The 21923-nt window shown below is 33.2% G+C and overlaps 1 protein-coding gene across 2 annotated transcripts in view; it reads left to right on the top strand.

Moving 5' to 3' along the window:
• Window positions 1-21923, top strand: part of LOC141458798 (uncharacterized) — a 186113-nt gene that overhangs the window by 102905 nt on the left and 61285 nt on the right. Inside the window, exon 3 of one of the 2 annotated variants that reach the window (XM_074137261.1) lies at window positions 10355-10455. The gene's annotated coding sequence lies outside the window, so the exon portion shown is untranslated. Of the gene's footprint in view, window positions 1-10354; window positions 10456-18090; window positions 18282-21923 lie in introns of those variants that run through there. The other variant, XM_074137263.1, reaches the window with a different exon arrangement.

Here is a 21923-nt window from a genome sequence, read left to right as displayed (position 1 = left end):
AGCCTTGCCATTTTGTAAAAAAAAAGAGTAAGTCCTAACTTGTTCTCCGATTGCCCCAGTTTGCTTTCACTGTCTCTTTCTTCTTGCTTTCTTAAATAACTATATTTTATAAATTGATGTTTGTCAGTTCGCTTATTATCTATTTATAGTGAACAAAATCAGTGCTTATAGTTAATTGGATAATATGTTAACAGTCAAGGCTACATTTATTATTCTATTTAACTGTGTGACTGTTCTAATTTAAATAATCAGATTGTTTAATGATTTTTTTTTTTTTAAATATGTCTATCTCTTTTAAAGCCCATTGCAGATGACTTGATCTCTTCATTAGTCGCTTCTTTCATTATTCCGATTCAACTTTAAAGAGAGTTGTCAGTCAATTAGCTGTCTATTGGTCAGTTTATTTTTGACTGTCAAATTAAATTTGTAACACTGATCTTGACACTGTCTGCAACGAGTTGTCTGTTATCTTTTTTTTAAAGACTCTATAGAAAAATATAGTCAAATGAATTGGCATGTCAAGGGGTTTTTATCCTCCGCTTTTAGATGTGGCTGGTCTTTTATCCTCCCGATGTTGTGGTTTAAAGAAGATTTAGATGCCTGGGCAGCTACTGGAGGGTGTTCTGTAAATTCACTGGAGATTTCAAAGAAACGAAGACTACCTTACCCTCTGTTCCAGACTTCTTCTTCTACTTACTTCTTAACACATATCATCCTCGCCATCAAAGTCGTCGAACAGCACAGAATTCAAATTTATGTACTAGTACTACATCATTCCTCTCACACTGTCAAAAGTGGAACTGTACCACTGTGCAACTGATGACCTTAAAAATCAACACCTTAAATATCCCTTTAAAAAGAAGTGAAACTATTCAGGGCCTATCTTACTTTTAATTATGACCCAATTTAAAATTTATACCAGAATTACGGGGAATAAACAAACATAAAAATAATAAATACCTGTAATTAACGCTATAATTGAACAGACTACTAGAGGGATTAGATGTCGAAAACGAGACCAGGAAGCAGAAACTTTGGAAATAATATGATGAATATTAATTTTTTTCTCGTAAAAAGTTTAATTAAAAAGCTAAATTAAGACTTCAGATTTTTGTAAGATTAACATCTAACGCTTATTTTTTTTTTTATCAACTTAATTAATCTAAACTATAAACATATTAAAGATAAATTACAAAAAATTGATCTCAGGTCACGATTTAAATTTTGAATTAATTATTTTTCTAGACAAATGTAACATTCTTTGAATATTCAAATTAATTTATTAGACATAGTCACTGTTGAAACTAATATTTTATATGTAGACGCCATAATATAGGTATTTTTTAAAATAATATGAGCCAATCTATTTATTAACACTTTGTTCTTAATTTAATTATATAGCCGGGGTAATATTTTTTTTAAAAATAAAGATGAGAAGTATTATTAGTTAGCCATTTATCGTGTTCTAGTTAATTCAGAAGATGATTAACACGTTCTCTTCGCTTAATTTGACTAAATTATTGTATATAATTATACATTTCTGTTTTTGTAAGTTTATAAATCAAACTGAAATCTTGGAATTAATTTTGTTCGCAATTGTATAAAATATTATTACCGGAATTGCGAATCTCTATGAGTTATTTTCTATTTTTCTATAGTTATTTTTTTGCTTTTTGACAATATTGTGCTTAACTCAGTTAACAAGGTCGTACTGCAAAGTTATGTTACGTTTAAAGTATTTGTAACAAAAAAAAGGTATGATTTTAGAATTTCCCAAGGAGAGAGAGTGTTTGGGATTCCCTCTAATGTGTCATTCCTAGGAATTGCGCGGTTTTACCACCCATATATAGTTACTACGAGTCACATATTTGACTAAATGTAGAGTAACCGCTAGTAATGTCACACTTATTACTGTGAGAATGTACTGTAAAAGGAAGTGGTATTTTTCTCTCTTTATTTGATTATATTTTAGAAATAAAGTACAAAGAATAATTTTTTCTTTTCTTTTTGTCATTGGAGTTTAAGAATCAGAGAAAAGACACGTGCAAAGATTTTTTTTTTTTGAGATTTCAGCGAAATTTGATCCCTTGGGTAGTAGGCTTCATTGAGACCGCTGAAATATCAGCCGGTGTTTGTGGTCTCCAGGTTTGCTTACTTACAACGCTTCCTATTCAATTTTATTCCTTTATAAATCATGCGCCTTTTGACTCCTACCAATCAGTTTCTTTTTAAATTCCACTTAACTTTTCCAATTGGGATTGAACCTTCTAGCAACCGAATTTCGATTCACAAATTTTTTTATTTATTTTGTAATTTACAATCTTTATAAATATATACAATAAGTAAATAGGAGGAGAATGAGATGAACTGTTGCGGGAGGAGAGCAGGAGGAGAGAAACTACCCAGCGGTAGCACTCTCTATAGGAGAGAGGTGAATGTGAGGAGGAGAATGAGATGAACTGTTGCGGGAGGAGAGCAGGAGGAGAGAAACTACCCAGCGGTAGCACTCTCTATAGGAGAGAGGTGAATGTGAGGAGGAGAATGAGATGAACTGTTGCGGGAGGAGAGCAGGAGGAGAGAAACTACCCAGCGGTATCACTCTCTATAGGAGAGAGGTGAATGTGAGAGGAGAATGAGATGAACTGTTGCGGGAGGAGAGAAACTACCCAGCGGTAGCACTCTCTAGATGACAGAGGGGAATGTGAAGAGGAGAATATAAGTAGGAGAGAGTAGAGATTTAGTTCTTCAGACTGTAAGGAAGTCGCGGGGCCACTGGCGATTCAGTCATCGAGGAGTATTGTTAGGGATGTCAGAGGAGGCGAGAGACAGTACAAGAGGATTAGAGCTAGTAGAGAGAGCAGTATGGAACTTTTAGTATTTAGTCTTAGCGAGTTGGTCTATGAAGGGAATGTTGAGGTCGTTGTGAAGAGTGAGGTTAGTCTCCGTAGAAAGGAGCGTCAGCTATCTGTGGGCAGTAGTTTCGACTGAATAGTCCTGTACTGTCCGTAGACTCACAAATTTAAATGTAAATAGAAGCATCCTTAATCGAAGTTTCCAAGATGAATATTTTGAAAGAGGGTAGATCTTAAAACGAGTGCTATGCTAAGTGTTTATCGTTTTTGAGGAAAATTGAACTGTCCATTTTCGTGAAAAATCTCAATAAGTCTATTGAGTGATAAATTTCTAACTTTTGAATAGATGTTTGAAAACTAAATCGAGCACTAATCGATAATTAATCGATCTGCCTTTAAAAAAGAAAAAAGCAAAACTTTCTTTTGCTGTACTACGCTGCCTTACTTTAAGCTCATAAATTCTCAATTGTGAGTGTATTAAAGTTATACTTTTGAAGTTGTTTAGAGCGTATTAAAGTTGTGTGTTCTAGTTATTTATTTTAAGACTTGCAAGTCTCTTTTTTTATTTTATTTTAAGTTCTCCTCCAGTCTAAACTTGGTAGTTGAATAGAGGCACAGCTGTTCGGTATTAGCATTTTATTGCCACGCGCTTTCTATGGTTTTTTTTTAAAACATCTTTTTTATTCTTTCTTCTAAAATTTCCTTCTTTTATTTTTTTCGTTCATCTAGTGAGAGATTTGCTTTGGATGCTGTCTTAATACTCGCCAGCTGCTAAACATTCCAATTACTTGTAACATTTTCTCTTAAATTTTCTTAGTAATGGTTGAAAGTATTGTGTATTCAAAAATGGAATTATTGATTTTTTAGTTTAAAGCGGAAATATCTGTTTACTGGTAATCTAGCTATCAAAATCTCATCCGGAAGTAGTACCACTTTGCTGAATGGATTTCCGTTTTTTTTTTTTTTGTTTTCTCTCGAAAATGGCTGCAACGATTTTCGCTGGACGTTAAGCCCCGCCTAAAAAAAAAAAGAAGAAGTGATTACTATACTTCTCTGAGAGAAATCGTATTGGGGAGTTAGAAGTAATGATTCTCTACAAAAGTTGATGCTTCATGATTGGATGAATAAACTGCAATAACAGCTCTTTCTTCGGAGGATTTTAATCTTCTTTTGACGTACTACATATATAATAGGAAATTTGCACCAAATTATAGGATAAATTTCATTATTTAAACTAGCTGTACCCGTTCACAAAAGGCAGTTTTGATACCTCAAACATAATGTATTAATGACCAAATGTATACAATACATCGAAATGAAAATTAAGAATAAAATTATCCCTACTTCAGAGTACAGTAGTGTCCTTGCAAAGGTATCATTTCTACATAATGTGAAAAATTCAGTTAATGTTGTTGGAGGTGGTGACATTGCTCTTGCACGTACATTTTCTGATGTAAAGTACACACGCTGTCCATTTTCAAGATGTACTGCTAAATGAACAACCGTTGGATATCGCTCATGAATGGAAAATGATAAACAGCCTCATTGCTGCTTATGTAGCGTCCCAGTTGATATTGGTTGACTTCATCGTTAGATGCAGTTGTATTTTCCACCCCAAACACTGCCATATCGCTTCCTTTGTTCACATATTTGCAAATATATTTTATAGCTTTCACTGAATTGCAGTACTCAACATTTATGTGTGCGTTATACGTTTTTAGTAGTAATGGAGAATATGGTACTACCCAACGATTATCAACGTCAATAGTATTGTTGAGTTCTTTTAGTTTAATGGATTTTCCACCATCTTCGGTATAATTTATTCTCGTATTAATAATTGCAAAAAACTGTTTTTCATGGTTTTCATGGTTACACTTTTAACAATCTTGACATTTTACATTTAGATAGGGGGACTGTTTAAAATTCAGTCATAGTTTAGAAATGAAATTTAGCATGGTATAGAATATAAAATTAGGTAAAATATATTTTCTGTACGCTGTCCTACAGTTCGACCATAAATCACGGAACAATTCCAAAAAAGGATTTATAAATAAAGTTCTTGTGATACATTTATAGAAATATATAAAAGTACTTTGGTCACACAATATTATTATAATTATATTTATTACATATTTAATGGTTGACAATAAATTTATTGTCGCGTTATTACTATTTTTTGATGTGTTCACTTTCTAATAGTAATAGTTTTAAAGAGTGAATTGTTTTGACAATATCATAATTTTTTCTGTAACAAGTAATAAAATCGTCAATATAGGATACTATTACTGGTAATCAGTATAATTTCTCCTTTTTTACACATTAGTTGTATCGAATTTTCTCTAAGAATAAGTGCAGTTTTGTGTCACGCATGAGAAAAAGAAAAAAATAAATGTTTTGTGGAGAAAAATCGAGAAGAAAAAATACAAAACTTTCTCAAACTGTAATTCTCGAGGCTGTAACTTATTTTTTTTCGTTTCTTTGGCGTAATATTTGGCAACTACCACAAAAGTTGTAACAAGTAAATTTGATGATAATTGTCTAGTTTACATTTTGAAGACTTGTTGGAGAAGTAACCTTTCATGAAATTAAGTGATGGGAACTGTATCTCATTCATGATATGCTTTAAATACCTCAACTAAAATCCATCTCCATGCCAATTCAGCTTTAAGCTTTAAGTGGAGGATTGTCTGGAAGATGAGGAGAGGATTAGGATTGAGAGCTGGGTAGACAGTGAAATTTGTGGTAGCGAGACTTTCAATTGGATCAATGACAAAAGGGTTTGTCAAGTCCAGCGTGAATGTTAAGATTTCAAACGTATAGTATTAAGGATTTTGGATTGCAGTGTTTTGTATGCGTTTAGAATTTTGATTCTTTGGTTGAGCTCAGAATCTTAGAGTGATTAGGACCTTATTTCCGCTTATTCCAATGGTTTTTACTTCTTATTCTTCCAAATAGATCGACCCAACAAGTACAATCCAGCACTGCCCTTAACATTAACTATAAAATGCAGAATTCTAGAGAAACTATGACATTATTTCCGCTCTCTCCTTTGGTTTTTACTTCGTGTTCTTTGAAATAGATCGACCCAACATGTACAATCTAGCACTGGTCTTAATATTAACTATAAAATGCAGAAACAGCAGAATTCTAGAGAAATTATGACATTATTTCCGCTTTTTCCTTTGGTTTTTACTTCTTATTCTTCCAAATAGATCGACCCAACATGTTCCATCTAGCATTGGCCTTAATATTAACTACCAAATGCACAAAGTGCAGAAATCTATTGAAATTTGGAGACTATTTCCGCTCTCTCCTTTGGTTTTTACTTCGTGTTCTTTGAAATAGATCGACCCAACATGTACAATCTAGCACTGGGCTTAATATTAACTATAAAATGCAGAAACAGCAGAATTCTAGAGAAATTATGACATTATTTCCGCTTTTTCCTTTGGTTTTTACTTCTTATTCTTCCAAATAGATCGACCTAACATGTACCATTTAGCATTGACTTTAATATTAACTATCAAATGCAGAAACTGCAAAATTCTAGAGAAATTATGACATTATTTCCGCTTTTTCCTTTGGTTTTTACTTCTTATTCTTCCAAATAGATCGACCCAACATGTTCCATCTAGCATTGGCCTTAATATTAACTACCAAATGCACAAAGTGCAGAAATCTATTGAAATTTGGAGACTATTTCCGCTCTCTCCTTTGGTTTTTACTTCGTGTTCTTTGAAATAGATCGACCCAACATGTACAATCTAGCACTGGTCTTAATATTTACTATAAAATGCAGAAACAGCAGAATTCTAGAGAAATTATGACATTATTTCCGCTTTTTCCTTTGGTTTTTACTTCTTATTCTTCCAAATAGATCGATCTAACATGTACCATTTAGCATTGACTTTAATATTAACTATCAAATGCAGAAACAGCAGAATTCTAGAGAAATTATGACATTATTTCCGCTTTTTCCTTTGGTTTTTACTTCTTATTCTTCCAAATAGATCGACCCAACATGTACCATCTAGCATTGGCCTTAATATTAACTATCAAATGCAGAAACAGCAGAATTCTAGAGAAATTATGACATTATTTCCGCTTTTTCCTTTGGTTTTTACTTCTTATTCTTCCAAATAGATCGACCCAACATGTACCATCTAGCATTGACTTTAATATTAACTATCAAATGCAGAAATAGCAGAATTCTAGAGAAATTATGACATTATTTCCGCTTTTTCCTTTGGTTTTTACTTCTTATTCTTCCAAATAGATCGACCCAACATGTTCCATCTAGCATTGGCCTTAATATTAACTACCAAATGCACAAAGTGCAGAAATCTATTGAAATTTGGAGACTATTTCCACTTTTTCCAATGGTTCTTACTTCGTGTTCTTTGAAATAGATCGACCCAACATGTACAATCTAGCATTGGCCTTAATATTAACTATCAAATGCAGAAACAGCAGAATTCTAGAGAAACTATGACATTATTTCCGCTTTTTCCTTTAGTATTTACTTCCTATTCTTCAAAATAGATCGACCCAACATGTACCATCCAGCATTGGCCTTGATATTAACTATAAAATGCACAAACAGCAGAATTCTAGAGAAATTATAACATTATTTCCGCTTTTTTCTTTGGTTTTTACTTCTTATTCTTCAAAATAGATCGACCCAACATGTACTATCTAGCATTGGCCTTAATATTAACTATAAAATGCAGAAACAGCAGTTTTCTAGAGAAACTTTGACATTATTTCCGCTTTTTCCTTTGGTTTTTACTTCTTATTCTTCCAAATAGATCGACCTAACATGTACCATTTAGCATTGACTTTAATATTAACTATCAAATGCAGAAACAGCAGAATTCTAGAGAAACTATGACATTATTTCCGCTTTTTCCTTTAGTATTTACTTCCTATTCTTCAAAATAGATCGACCCAACATGTACCATCCAGCATTGGCCTTGATATTAACTATAAAATGCACAAACAGCAGAATTCTAGAGAAATTATGACATTATTTCCGCTTTTTCCTTTGGTTTTTACTTCTTATTCTTCCAAATAGATCGACCCAACATGTACCATCTAGCATTGACTTTAATATTAACTATCAAATGCAGAAATAGCAGAATTCTAGAGAAACTATGACATTATTTCCGCTTTTTCCTTTAGTATTTACTTCCTATTCTTCAAAATAGATCGACCCAACATGTACCATCCAGCATTGGCCTTGATATTAACTATAAAATGCACAAACAGCAGAATTCTAGAGAAATTATAACATTATTTCCGCTTTTTCCTTTGGTTTTTACTTCTTATTCTTCCAAATAGATCGACCTAACATGTACCATTTAGCATTGACTTTAATATTAACTATCAAATGCAGAAACAGCAGAATTCTAGAGAAACTATGACATTATTTCCGCTTTTTCCTTTAGTATTTACTTCTTGTTCTTCCAAATAGATCGACCCAATATGTAACATCTAGCATTGGCCTTAATATTAACTATAAAATGCAGAAACAGCAGAATTCTTGAGAAACTATGACATTATTTCCGCTTTTTCCTTTGGTTTTTACTTCTTATTCTTCCAAATAGATCGACCCAACATGTACTATCTAGCATTGGCCTTAATATTAACTATAAAATGCACAAACAGCAGAATTCTTGAGAAACTATGACATTATTTCCGCTTTTTCCTTTGGTTTTTACTTCTTATACTTCAAAATAGATCGACCCAACATGTACTATCTAGCATTGGCCTTAATATTAACTATAAAATGCACAAACAGCAGAATTCTAGAGAAACTATGACATTATTTCCGCTTTTTCCTTTAGTATTTACTTCCTATTCTTCAAAATAGATCGACCCAACATGTACCATCCAGCATTGGCCTTGATATTAACTATAAAATGCACAAACAGCAGAATTCTAGAGAAATTATAACATTATTTCCGCTTTTTTCTTTGGTTTTTACTTCTTATTCTTCAAAATAGATCGACCCAACATGTACTATCTAGCATTGGCCTTAATATTAACTATAAAATGCAGAAACAGCAGTTTTCTAGAGAAACTTTGACATTATTTCCGCTTTTTCCTTTGGTTTTTACTTCTTATTCTTCCAAATAGATCGACCTAACATGTACCATTTAGCATTGACTTTAATATTAACTATCAAATGCAGAAACAGCAGAATTCTAGAGAAACTATGACATTATTTCCGCTTTTTCCTTTAGTATTTACTTCCTATTCTTCAAAATAGATCGACCCAACATGTACCATCCAGCATTGGCCTTGATATTAATTATAAAATGCACAAACAGCAGAATTCTAGAGAAACTATGACATTATTTCCGCTTTTTCCTTTGGTTTTTACTTCTTGTTCTTCCAAATAGATCGACCCAATATGTAACATCTAGCATTGGCCTTAATATTAACTATAAAATGCAGAAACAGCAGAATTCTTGAGAAACTATGACATTATTTCCGCTTTTTCCTTTGGTTTTTACTTCTTATTCTTCCAAATAGATCGACCCAACATGTACTATCTAGCATTGGCCTTAATATTAACTATAAATTGCACAAACAGCAGAATTCTTGAGAAACTATGACATTATTTCCGCTTTTTCCTTTGGTTTTTACTTCTTATACTTCAAAATAGATCGACCCAACATGTACTATCTAGCATTGGCCTTAATATTAACTATAAAATGCACAAACAGCAGAATTCTAGAGAAACTATGACATTATTTCCGCTTTTTCCTTTGGGTTTTACTTCGTATTCTTTGAAATAAGATCGACCCAACGTGTACCATCTAGCATTGCCCGCAGTTTTAACTGTTAAAATCAGAAATAGCAGAAAACTAGAGAAATTAGTTTGAGACTAAACCCAAGATTTGATCTTCGGTCTCTAGATGATAGTTGTTTGTAGTTTTCAGTTTTAATGAATAGAAATACTAATTTGTTATCCTCAGATTTTCTGCCACATATAGATAATTAGTAATTCATAATTTGGGTTAGTTTCTTTTATCAAATCATCCTAAGATAGTTTCATTCTATTTAATTTTTATTGAAAACAATATTTAGCAACTATTTGGAATCAGAACGTGTCAATTTTTTTTATCAGTCAACGATAAATAAATAAAAAATTAAAATTAATTAATTTGGGCGTTTAAAACGGCGCCGGCCGAGCGATTTCCTCGGCGATGGATGTTAGTAATTAAATATTACTTTAAGGCGAGTGACCAATGGGCATTTACTTTTATCACGTCTCTGATTTCAACTTATTTAATTGTTGCAGATCTTTACAACTCTCCTGTTTTTAATTGCAAATAAATTAAATAAAAAGTACCTACTACTTGAAAAACAAATCACTTGTAAGTTATTGGTCTCGGCCTGTTTTATTTATGAATTATTTTTAACTTTTAACACACTTGAAAGCTGTTTTTAGTTATAGAAAAACCTCGCTAATTTTCCTGTATTTTCTTTGACAGGTAAGAGAGAAATATTGGCGCGGACCTTCTGGATCGTCGCGGAAGCCCATCCAAAATTGGTACTGCAAGGAAGCTCTCTCTCAATATTGAACAAAAGACGAGTGAGTAAATGTTGATTCAATTTTATCGATGTTCAGTGTAATAGCTTTGATGAAGCCAAATCCCCTCCACTTAGGTCCAAAAAATATCAACTCTTTCTCAAATATCGGTATTTTTATAATCAGTCTGTCAAGTTGTGGCAATATGAGTTCGAGAATAGGATTTCAAAAAAGATGAAATTTTGTAGATTATCAGAAGAAATGAAGCTGAAATTGCAGAAGAAAGAATGTATCAGCTGTTCTGTGATTAGTCAAGAAAACTAAAGTTTATTTTTCTAATTGGCTGATCTTTTTTAGCTTCTGAGAGGTTTTTCTTCGCATTAAATACCTTTTTTTTAAAAAAATAATTTAAACATTTAAATCTTTAACCTAAACTTCTATCTAAGCCGGTTTCACTGCCAATATGATTAACAACAAGGGCGACACCATCTGCATAATGAAGGAACTCGTTGTACGTTCTATTTCCTATTGTACCACTTACAAATTTTTGCCTTTAAACAGGTAATTAATAGTTTACAGTATTCAAAAAAAATTGAAATAAACTATAAATATTTTTTGCCAGATTACCTCACTTTGTTACCTGGCAAAACAGTTATTGTCACTACGGTTTAACGGTGGTCTCTTCTAGCCAGCCAAAAATTCTCCCAAACACCCTAATATTTGACAAAATTTAATCCTCCAATTTGAACCGGAATACTCCCTATATCAAAGACCCTAATCCTCTTTCAGCACAAATAATTCCCCCTATCGTGCAGCTGAACTCCTCCATACATCCCAAGATATCCTAAAATGTCCAATGATGTCTTCGATTCCTTCCTCCTCAGGTAGTAGTTGTCTAAATGTAGGGGAGAAGTATCATTGGTTGGGTACGCCTTCGTGTTGTACCTGACAGTGATGCAATATTATTACATCTACTAATAATTTATATTTTACAAGTGTATAAACACATATTATACAGGTGTAAACTACAAAGTAAAGACAGATTATTATACTTTTGTAACTTTATTCTGTGCTTAAATGACTACTGACTTTACTTATCCAAATTATGACTTTTTCCTGTGACGTAATAACCGTTCACCAGTTAATGAAAGTATGAAGTCTGAATCTTCTTTAGGAATTCATGAAGCTGTTCATCTTTGGAGTGAAATATACTCGTATATATATTTTTGAAAAGCTCCAAATTAATAAAATAAATTCTTTATTGGTTTAGCCTTCATCCTCTTTCTAACTGACGTCATTTATTTAATTAAACAATACTTTTCCTTGTTTATTAAGCAAAATACCAGAAAATATAGTGAATTTATTACAAAGGAAATGGTATAATGTGAAAGATGATCTGTACACCAAGTAAACATCAAGGACTTGTTAAACATACATACGCACAAAACCTGTTGAGTCCCTAGGTAGGAATATTATTTTTTGTTTCTTTTTTTATTTTTTTTAATTCAAAGAAATATAAATAATCACTTCGTACATTTTTTTTGGAAAGAGTGTTCAAAAAAATTTAAAGAAATAAACTTATTCCAAGACCTTATTGATGAAAATAGCAGTAACGGAAATATTATCCCGTCTTATTGAATAACAATAAAATCTAACGGACGTTAATTAGAGACGAAAATAGGAAATTAGTAATGCAGTTTAGATTTGCTGTTTTAAATTCATTTTTGTTTTGTTTATGCAAGCTTCCTTTTTAAGAACAGGAAACAGGTTTTTCTATTTTCTCGTTTTGTAATTGAATAAAGACTTGCACAAGTTATAAAATCCTAACAATACAATATAATAATGAATTTCAAATCGTCGAAAATAAAAGCCGAATTTACAGGGAATCCGGTAAAAGTACGAGGGTCGTTTGAAAAGTCCGTGCAAAAATAAAAACTACTTAATTTTTTGGGGTAAACCTTTTTTATTTTTCAACATAGTCTCCTTTTAGGCTTATACACTTCGTCCAACGCTGCTCTAGTTTGTTGATCCCTTCCGAATAATAGGATTTGTCCAAGTCTGAAAAATAGCCATTCGTTTCTGCAATCACCTCCTCGTTTGAATAAAATCTTTTTCCCGCCAGCCATTTCTTCATATCGGGGAAGAAATAGTAGTCCGAGGGAGCCAAGTCTGGAGAATAAGGGGGATGTGAAACGAGTTGGAACCCTATTTCCATTAATTTTGCGACCACAACTGCTGAGGTGTGAGCTGGTGCGTTGTCGTGATGGAAAAGGACTTTTTTGTGGGCCAATCGTGGGCGTTTTTCTTGCAGCTCGGTTTTCAAACGGTCCAATAACGATGAATAATATGCACCTGTAATAGTTTTACCCTTTTCCAGATAGTCGATGAGGATTATTCCTTGCGAATCCCAAAAGACAGTCGCCATAATCTTTCCGGCCGAAGGAACGGTCTTCGCCTTTTTTGGCGCAGATTCCCCCTTGGTAACCCATTGTTTAGATTGTTCTTTGGTCTCAGGAGTGTAGTGATGTATCCATGTTACATCCACAGTGACGAAACGACGCTTAAAGTCCTGCGGATTCTTCTGGAACAGCTGCAAACCGTCCTTGCAACACTTCACACGATTTCGTTTTTGGTCAAGCGTGAGCAATCGCGGCACCCATCATGCGGATAGCTTTGTCATGTCCAAATGTTGATGCAAAATATTATGTACCCGTTCATTCGAGATGCCCACAGCACTAGCAATCTCACGCACCTTCACTCTTCAGTCATCCATCACCATATCATGGATTTTATCAATGATTTCTGGAGTAGTAACCTCAACAGGGCGCCCAGAACGTTCAGCGTCACTTGTGCCCATATGGCCACTCCGAAAATTTTGAAACCACTTATAAACTGTTCTAATCGAAGGTGCAGAGTCACCATAATGTTTATCAAGCTTCTCTTTAGTCTCCTGAGGCGTTTTGCCTTTCATAAAGTAGTGTTTAATCAACACACGAAATTCTTTTTCGTCCATTTTTTGAAAATCACTCGACTTCCTCGATTCAAACGAATGCCAAACACAAAGAAATAGACCGATCTGGCTGAAACTTGGTGTGTGTTCTTCCAAGAGATGCTACTAACTAAACATAACCTCGATACGCGCCAGTAGTGCTATCTCTCTGACTTTGCACGGACTTTTCAAACGACCCTCGTATAGTGATTCATTTTATTTTAAAGTGGGCTTACGTCTAACTTATCAAATCATGTGTCATTGACGGAAGCGATTTGCTAACATACTTTACTATAAATTTCTTTTATTAAACTTTTAAATAAAAACCAAGGCTTTGACCAGGAATCGAACCCAGAACCATAATACCATATTTAAGGGCTCTAACCGTTCGTTCATTTCATAATTTATAATCATGAAATTGTTAAACAAAGTTTGATTTTTTTTTATTTGCCTGGAGCACGCTGTCCTCTCTCTCTTAATTCGTCTCTATAGTTTATCTTCCTTATTGGCTCCATCCTTCTTATTTTTTTTTTAACATTAGAAAAACCAAACTACAAGTTGAGAAGATTTTAAAAACTTCTTTCATGCTGCTGGTAAATTAGCACAGTTTTAATTTTAGCCAAAATTTTGTATATTATGTTAAACCTAAACTGAGGCAATGACTCTGCCTTTCTTTTTAACATATAACCAAGATTGTCAAAAATATTTACAGTAATGTCCAACATCAAAAATAAATAAGTGACAAACACATGTGAAGGAATTATATTAGCTGCAATATCTTTTTTAGAGAATCAAAATAATCAGCATTTTAAACACTCAGAGGAGAGTTCATTAACGCGCTAATATAGTTTGCGTCTATCTAGTTAGTAACTAGGTTAGGTAAACAATTTTTTGCTGTTTAAAAAGGGTGTAAATATTGACTATGCTACGTGTTCGGAGGAAGCCATTAACGTGATAATATATTGTTTGGGGTGTTGTAGGCATGAGTTCCGGCTTTGTTTGACCATTTCTCGTCCAGGAAATAGAAAAAAACTGCTACACCGAGTAGAATATTCTGACCAAGTTAATTTTCAAAATTACCATCTAAAATTTTTATTCAAAAATCTCTTTTCAATGTTAGAATTGTCAGCTCGAATCAGATATCAACTTAATCAAAAAGCATCGCCTGTGAGAAATTTGAAAGGGATGCAATTTAATTGGGGGGTCAGAATTAAATGATTAGATGACGGTATACTTGAGGATAACTAGAGATTCCAGAAGAATGGAAGACTATGTATGTTTTGGAATCCTGGAATTTCCAAAAAAAAATATTAAAGTGGCCAATTTGTACTTATTAGTTTAGTTTACCACTAAAATGGACTTAACCTTTACCTTCATCTTCCCAGTTTGGGCTTGGTAGTTCCAAGGGTTAAACTCATCATTGTCATTAATCCAAGATTTAACATCCTACCAAGTCATTCTATATTATTATGTGACTATTGTGTCTTGGAGATAAACTTAGTGGAACATAGTACGTTATATTTGATGCTGTCAGCATCTTTCATTATTTTAACGTTTTTTTGTTTTTTGTTTTAAAACTCTTTAATTTTCTTAAGTCCACCAGTTCGACTGAACGGTGTGACGATTCCTCCAGCTGACGTAGTACGATACATAGGACTGTACATTGACAAGAGACTCACGTGGGGAACGACTGAAACGACAAGACGTGAACAGACGCTACTAGACTACTTGACCGCAGATCTAAACTCGATTTGAATCACAAACTGACAATTTACAAGTCACTTTTAAGACCGATATGGACATACGGAGCAGAAGTGTAGGGCTCAACTAAACCCTCTAACTCCAATCGCCTGCAGACACTACAGTCTCAAAATCCTATGGAAAATCCTGAATGCTCCTTACTACATTTCTGACCTTACCATACACACTGGACCTTCACATCCCTTTCGTCACTGACCTAATAAAGTCTCGCTATCGCAAATTTCACAGCCTCCTAACTCTCCATCCTTTAATCCTCTTGTACAACAGCTCTCCTCTCCACACCTTCCAGACAATCCTACTCGTCGTTTGAAGCGGAAGTGGTCTAGGGACCTACTGATAGGAGTGTAATATCCACCGAGAAAGTGTTTCACCAATGGGTGGACTACTCTTATCAAGACTTTCATGTGAATTTAACCCGTATGATCAAATTTACTTGATGCAACATTTGTTGTAGTTGTAAATATGGCTAATAAAGTGAAAAACAAAAAAAAATCCTTAAAAGAAAAAAAGGGTGAAAAACTTACTGCAATCACTGTCCACATGTTTTCCTTGCATTTCCTTCAAATGCACATCTCCAGAATGCAAGACCTTACACAATTATCACGCGTTCAGAAATTTTTCAATTTTCTTACCCTTATTTATTGAACTTATATACTTAAATAAGGTATATTTCATTGAAAATATTCTGTTTTATCCGTGATCCTTAACGCTAGGGCCTTGATATTAAATATAAAAACAACAATAATACAGTGTAATAAAATAGGCTGAACGTCACGCGATAAATGTATAAAATAGATATGGGATCGTGTATAAATTATTTTAAATAATTAATCTTTTTTTTCACCCAAAAAATAAAAGAAGCGTTATGATGATAAATGACCTTGAGATTAGAATTTATCTGCCGAAGTAGCCAGTTAGATTCTGCATTTAAATTCTTGTTGGTTTTCATTAATTGCAATGGTCAAGATTCATTTCTTTTTTGGAATAATTGAAAATTGAAATTTTTGAAAAGTTATTGTAATCCAAATTTTTCGATTAATTTGGATTAATTAATTAATAAATTTGTTTGATTAATGCTATTTACTAATTTTTTTCGAATACTAATTCTTGTTTTAGCCAGTGATGCTAGAAATATTACTTAAAAGGAAAATAGTTGGATCTTTACATGAAGTCCTCTAGTTAGCGTGTGTTCGCATTTTCCCTGTTAGGTGATTATCTATTGCTAAATCTTTTACGTCACATCCGGTGAAAGTTAATTTTTTGCCAATATCTTGTTTATATTATATGCATATTAAGTAACACTTGCTTAGATTAAGTTCATAATTGGCGATTTTTTGATGCTTCTATGTAATAAAGGATGATATTAGTGCAGCCTTCTGCATTAGGCTCTAGTCTAGGCAAATATGCCCTCTACCTTCTAAGTTTCATTTTCATTTCATTTCTATGAGATCTTAAGATGAAATCTTCGTGACTTAAGGATCGTCATTGACTGAAAGGCAATCTAAGCCATCAGCACTTGCCAAAAGTAAATTCTAGCCTAATTTAGAGCTGTTCATTGCCTGATTAGGCTACAAGAAAAACTTCTAAGAGCCCAAAATTGTTTTCATATCTGAGGCAAACCTATGGCCGTGATAAAATCAATCTTATGATTTACTAGATTCAAAAACATCTCTGGAGGAGGCTCCAGAGGGTTCAGACATAATTTTTCACCCTAATCTGAAATTGAGATTTGGTCTTTACGAAGCCTGAGTTTTGATCTTTAGAGATCCGCAGCGATATTTATTAAACACTGAACACAAGTGTTTAGGAAGTGGTCCTAATCTCGAGATATTTCCAAACATGTCTTCAATCACTAGAAGGGATGCGAAAGGATTTGATGAAGACCAAATAAAACGTTCTTCCTCCTTTTCAGGATCTTTTTTGAGCTGATAAAACCCAAATTCTTAACAAGAAAAGGTTTTCAATCTTTAAGAATATACTTTACTTCTTACATACAACGCTAAATAGTGTATTGAGTTCACACCAAAGTTTCGAAATTGAAAATAGGATAAAAATATTCAAATAGGATTTACTCAAGGTTCCTGATTCTGAAAAAGTAAGTTCTTTCCCTTTGCCTGTCTCAAAAACCCCTGAAAAAGAAGATGAGAATCCGGTTGTCGTACCCAAACTCCCCAAATTCCCCTCTACTGTAAGTGCTACATATAAATCCGAAACTTCTACTTTGTTAATCGCCATTTATTTACTAGTAAATATTAAAATATCATTCAAATCGACAGAATTTGAATCAAATTGATAAGTTACAACATTGAGAACAGTAATAAGAGGAAGTCAAGTGATCACAGTAATTTCTTTTCTCCTTCCATTATCAGATAACTACTTGGTTATATAACATTAAATTAAATGTTGATAAGCTGTTATTACAAAACTGGAATATTACTATTTAATTATATCAATTAGTATTGGTTCATAATGAGAAAACAGCCTCCAGTATCAGCTATTTTAATCTGGTATCAAAGAAAATTAATTAATACTGAATTTCTGAATTACGTTATGAACAAAAACCTTTCTAATATTTTTATCCCTTCCTTTTTTATAAATATATATATATATATATATTATATATATATATATTATAAAGGAAGGGGTAATATTTATATTTTTGTTTTATTATTATATTATTGGGGTTATCTACTTTAATTGCCCCAATATAAAACCAAGATAATAGGCAAGTTCGCTGCCTTATATTATACACATTAGAACAGATATTTTTTTAAAAAAGAATTAGAAACTTTGAACTGTTTCATTCTTCATCTTTTTATTTATTTATTTATTTATTTATAGATGTAGTATTATGAAAAACAATTTTTAATTTGATAAAATTAAAAATCAGTTTGTGATAACTTGGGACTGTTTATCATGGAGTGGTCTTATAATTTATATTGAATGATATGCAAATGGTAAGACGTGTCAGTCTAATCGAGATTCCGTTCTGTTTGCATCATTCTCTTAGAGATTTTTATTTTTTACTGTTTCCGTGAGAATTATTTTTAGTGTTATTGTTTTAAATTATCCCAATATCGTAACAACTTTTGGAATATCAAATACTTCAGAATCAACCACTGTGGAGGAGTTTAATATGGTGAGTACTTAATTCTTGTGTATTTTTTAAGGATACTTGATGAGATATGATTGGAAAGGAACGGAAATCATCCTAATCATTGTCCAGTTTGGGATTTAAATCAATGTTCGTTTAATTTTTGGAAGTTGAAATAATTTTCAGCTTTTGTACTTAATTTGTTTTTCGAATTTTAAATTCTTGATAAATCTAAAAAGAAAACTAAATGGAAACCTAAGCAATCTTCTCATCCAAGAGTACTCTTAATTGAATTTTCCCGTTAAACTACTTGGAAATGGTACAACTTGTTTATGGAAAATCGTCGCAAGTCTAATACAAGGAAAGTACATTACCAGACCCCCCCCCCATAATAACAGCGTTTAGACAGAACAAATTTAATTCTTCAACAGTCTTCTGTGTGTTTTTTTTTTTTATAAATGTAATACTGGAACAGTAAAATGTAAACTTTGTAGAGAAGTTACCCAGTATACTGAACTATTAGTCACTCTCTTCACGAGGACAGCAGATCACGAAGACACTTGTTCTTGGTAGGGTGGTCTGGAAGAGTTCTAGAAGAAAGATTTTTGAGCTAGAAGATTTACGTGTGGCGGCTGCAGATTGAAATGAAGTTTCCTGTATCGAGTTTTGGCGACTTAGGTGTTAAAAAGGATGTCAAGATCTGTAATGTATAGTCCGGCTATAGTCCGTCAACGTTAACTATGGATTGAAGTAGTTTAGATTGTAGAAATTGAATTATTCTTTGGCGATTGATGCGTTTGGCTTGTATTTACATACGCCCAGATCGGTTTTATCCAAACGTTAGTAGATATTAGTCTTTTTTTTTTGTCTAGATGTAGTTTAGATCTATCGTCTAAGAGTCTTTTAATTTGTCAAAAGTTTCTTTTTTAGTTCTGTTCAGCTTTAATTTTAAGTCTGTGGTGAGGTAGTGGCCAAAGGTATTTCATTACTGGAGGTATTAGGTTATAGAACACTGGAGCACAAGAGTAATGCGACTTGATTTCGAGACTTACTTTCATTAAGCCCATTTCTTGTAACCCTGTTCTAATGAGAAGAGAAATGATTCTCAAAATCTAAACTCTGCAAAATCTAGTAGAACGGAAATGTAAAAAATCAAGTCAACTTGACAAAATCTTTAGTAGAGTTTTGTAGCACTGGCTTTTCGGGAAACTATCAGCATCCCTGTTTTTGGTTCCAAAATAACTTGAGTACAAGTGTACCGCCAGTAAGTTAAGAGATTTCGTCCCACGTTGGGCAACCATGTCTAGGCCATCTCATACATAAAACAAGAAGTAAGATAGTATCAAATAACTGCAAGCGAGGTAATTTTCTTATTACTGTGGCGATTCAATTAGTGCATTGAATAAATTCTATGAATAAAGCATTAAAATAAGAAATAATTTTGCTTCATCTAATAGGCGATTAAAATTATTATTATTTTGTTTTTGAACAAATGGGGTCACTGGCGCCCAGAGCATTTTACATAATCCCCTCGCAATTTAGCCCCAAGTACTCTGGTTGAAAATCTATCTATAGAAATATTAGTAACTTGGGATTTATTGAAAAATATCTGGGATTTAGAACTGCGATTGATAAACTGTGTTGATTAAACACTACTTTATGAAAGGCAAAACGCCTCAGGAGACTAAAGAGAAGCTTGATAAACATTTTGGTGACTCTGCACCTTCGATTAGAACAGTTTATAAGTGGTTTCAAAATTTTCGGAGTGGCCATATGGGCACAAGTGACACTGAACGTTCTGGGCGCTCTGTTGAGGTTACTACTCCAGAAATCATTGATAAAATCCATGATATGGTGATGGATGACAGAAAAGTGAAGGTGCGTGAGATTGCTAGTGCTGAGGGCATCTCGAATGAACGGGTACATAATATTTTGCATCAACATTTGGACATGACAAAACTATCCGCAATATGGGTGCCGCGATTGCTCACGCTTGACCAAAAACGAAATCGTGTGAAGTGTTGCAAGGACGGTTTGCAGCTGTTCCAGAAAAATCCGCAGAACTTTAAGCGTCGTTTCGTCACTGTGGATGAAACATGGATACATCACTACACTCCTGAGACCAAAGAACAATCTAAACAATGGGTTACCAAGGGGGAATCTGCGCCAAAAAAGGCGAAGACCGTTCCTTCGGCCGGAAAGATTATGGCGACAGTCTTTTGGGATTCGCAAGGAATAATTCTCATCGACTATCTGGAAAAGGGTAAAACTATTACAGGTGCATATTATTCATCGTTATTGGACCGTTTGAAAACCGAGCTGCAAGAAAAACGCCCACGATTGGCCCACAAAAAAGTCCTTTTCCATCACGACAACGCACCAGCTCACACCTCAGCAGTTGTGGTCGCAAAATTAATGGGAAATAGGGTTCCAAATCGTTTCACATCTCCCCTATTCTCCAGACTTGGCTCCCTCGGACTACTATTTGTTCCCCAATATGAAGAAATGGCTGGCGGGAAAAAGATTTTATTCAAACGAGGAGGTGATTGCAGAAACGAATGGCTATTTTTCAGACTTGGACAAATCCTATTATTCGGAAGGGATCAACAAACTAGAGCAGCGTTGGACGATATAAGCCTAAAAGGAGACTATGTTGAAAAATAAAAAAGGTTTACTCCAAAAAATTAAGTAGTTTTTATTTTTGCACGGACTTTTCAAACGACCCTCGTATCTATCTATCTATCTACTCTGGTTGAAAATCAATGATCGAATTAGTGTTCAAATTTGAAATAACTTTGCTTGAATAAAGGAGAAATAATTTAAGAAGACGAGTGAAACTCGCGTATAAGGGAAGATGACAGAGCAGTAGATTTTATGTAAAATAAAATAGGATTATATTTTTAAAACGTCATAATTTAAAGAGATGTAGGTTAATAAAAACAATGACGTTTGCTAGAAGATTATGGGAAGTCGTCAAATTTAAAAATGATCAATAAATTACAAAGTTTGTAAAATGAAACAAAATTTTTATTACCAATTAACTTTTCTTTCCCCATAAATTAAACAATACAAAATTTAGGTTTATGATGAATGCACATTGTTTATTGTAATTTTTCATTCTTTTATTATGTTTTTAATTATTTCTTAAATTACTTTGCATGACCTAATTTCAAAATTCAAGAACAACATTAACAATGAACGCTATTATTTTAATGTTATGCAAGTTACTAAATATTTATTTATTTATATTCTAGTTTATGATTAGATTTTCTTTTATCATTATTTCTGTAATCGCTGACAAGAACAAAAAAATTTTTGTAGGTTTTAGAATTATAATTGTTTTTTAATGAATTAGTTTTGTTGTAAAGGCTTGTTCCGGAAGTCAAAAATTGCCTAAATGTGTTCTTTTACAAGTTTACTGTGAATTTTTTTTTCTCGAAAAGCGACAAGCTGCATTCCTTACTAAGTTTGATTTACTGGTGCAAATATTTATCAGTTTTGCTGGAAAAGTTTTCGTGAAAATGGAGGAAGTGAATACTTCTCTAAAAATGATCATCATCTGCCATCAACACCATAATCGGTGTGTAGAGGAATGTCTGAGAAGAGAGTGTTAAGTCTAAAGAAAGTAGAGTTAGCTTGGAGTCTACAGTGAAATACAGTATATCAGAAGAATGTGGCTAGAGTGGA

The sequence above is a fragment of the Rhodnius prolixus genome, unplaced genomic scaffold, assembly GCF_049639745.1.
Source record: "Rhodnius prolixus isolate KJV_2025 unplaced genomic scaffold, Rpr scaffold_5, whole genome shotgun sequence".
Classification (NCBI taxonomy): Eukaryota; Metazoa; Arthropoda; class Insecta; order Hemiptera; family Reduviidae; genus Rhodnius; species Rhodnius prolixus.
Note: the sequence above shows the minus strand (reverse complement) of the source record. Positions and strands in the feature narration are given on the sequence as shown.